Genomic DNA, 2,022 nt, shown 5'->3' with positions numbered 1-2,022 from the left:
AAATATATCTGTATTGAAAGATACATTTTTCTTGTCCATATTCCCTAAATCATCAGCATAACAACTATATACAGTGTATTTACATCGGATTAAGCATGCTAAAGGCTACCCAAAGTGCATAGGAAGGTCTGAAGGTGCTGTACAAATAAGTCGTTCTTAACAAGCCTTGCACATCCAGGTTTTGGTATCTGAGGGACCTCTAGATCCAGTTCCCTCAGAAAACAAGCAATGTTTGTATAACTATTTCACAGTCTGAGCAGCTCAGAGCCTTGTTGTGACCTTTGCCCTAAACCACCCCAGACCTAAAAGTCTCCTCCAAGCACAACACACAGACTCATGGGGTTCTAGTTATTAGGAAGCAATTCAACAGCCCTCATTTGCCCTCCCCAGTAGTCCTTTTTGTTCCAAATGCTTTTGAAACTAAGAAGCTGGTGTCTTAGGTCAACGAATGCCTAGTGTTTTATTTGGTGACAACGAGGTTGGCCATGACAACAACTTCCAGGCTCAAGTCAATGAGATCAGCATCTCCGGGAAGGAGATCTTGACACATTGTTTTCAGCCATCTCCAGGTGAAAAGCCACTGCCTTAGAGGACCACTCCACCTTCAACCAGAGGACTTAAACCTGATGGAGTTCACTTCTTTTTCAGTGAAAGTGAAGGCTGACTAATTCTACTAAAATCCATTAATATCTCCGTCTGTGGATGAAAGCCCTGAGGGCATAGGGATGCTCTATACTGCTTATTTAGAAAGGAGAAAGGGACAATGACGGACCATCCTGACCTTTCCACACTTTGAGGACACTGCAGTAGCCAAGGATCTGCAAAGGGGCTTTAACTGCAGTGAGAGAGGTGAGACAGCCCTGCCATGGGGATACAGGCAGGCCCAGACAAGGACTGGAAAAAGAGAAAAGCAGATAGAATGTCACAGATAAACTTCACTTCCATCAGAACTAGTCTTACTCCACTAAACAGTGATTAGTAAAATAGAAATAGAAACTATCTCTGAAACACTTTTGCAAAACAGAGGAAAACGTTGAAGGTTGCTGACAAACGCACATGCAAATTTTCAAGGACTTAATCACCGTCTGCAAAGTTCTCTGGAATCTCAGCTGGATGTTGGCTGGGCAGGAATGGCAGGTTGTTCTAAGGAGGGTTTCTTGTCAGAGGCCCAAATCAGAGAGGGAAGTAAATGCAGGGCTGTTCCTGTAGCTCCTCTAGCTTCAATGTTTTGAGAAATTGTTTAGAAACCCTTCATGAAGGTTTAGAAACCTTCATGGTTTCTAGTCTCCATGAAAAAAAAAAGACAGACATGAAAAAAACTGAAGCTGACTAATTTAGAAAGTGAATTATAAAAGATGGGATGTTATATATTCCATTAAAAATGCAAGAGAAAGTAGATTAAACATTCTGTTGAAGATACTTAGTGATGATGGTGGTGCATGTCTTTAATCCCAGCACTCAGGAGGCAGATGTAGGTGAATCTCTGTGAGTTCGAGGCCAGCTTGGTCTACAGAGCAAGTTCCAGGACAGGCTCCAAAGCTACGGAGAGTCCCTGTCTTGAAAAAAAAAAACAATGCTAATATATAAGGATAGTATATGTGTGTGTGTGTGTGTGTGTGTGTGTGTGTGTGTATGTGTGTGTATAAATAATTAGTAGGATTTTGAAATGTGATTCAGACAGATAAAATACTGCAGATATTGAAAAACAGCATGGGGTAAAAAATGAAGAGTTGATGTGGTGGTTCACACCTTAGAGCCCAGGAGAAGGAACAATAATTCAAGGTCATTCTCAGCTACATAGTGAAAGGCCAGCATGGGTTATGTGAGACTCTGTGTCTAAAATATACAATTATAAAATAAAAGATGGGGTGGGCAGTGGTGGCACACGCCTTTCATCCCAGCACTCGGGAGACAAAGGCAGTGGGATCTCTGTGAGTTCAAGGCCAGCCTGGTCTACAAGAGCTAGTTCCAGGACAGGCTCCAAAGCCACAGAGAAACCCTGTCTCGAAAAACAAAAACAAA

This window comes from Microtus ochrogaster, linkage group LG2, assembly GCF_000317375.1.
Source record: "Microtus ochrogaster isolate Prairie Vole_2 linkage group LG2, MicOch1.0, whole genome shotgun sequence".
In the NCBI taxonomy this organism is placed as follows: Eukaryota; Metazoa; Chordata; class Mammalia; order Rodentia; family Cricetidae; genus Microtus; species Microtus ochrogaster.
Note: the sequence above shows the minus strand (reverse complement) of the source record.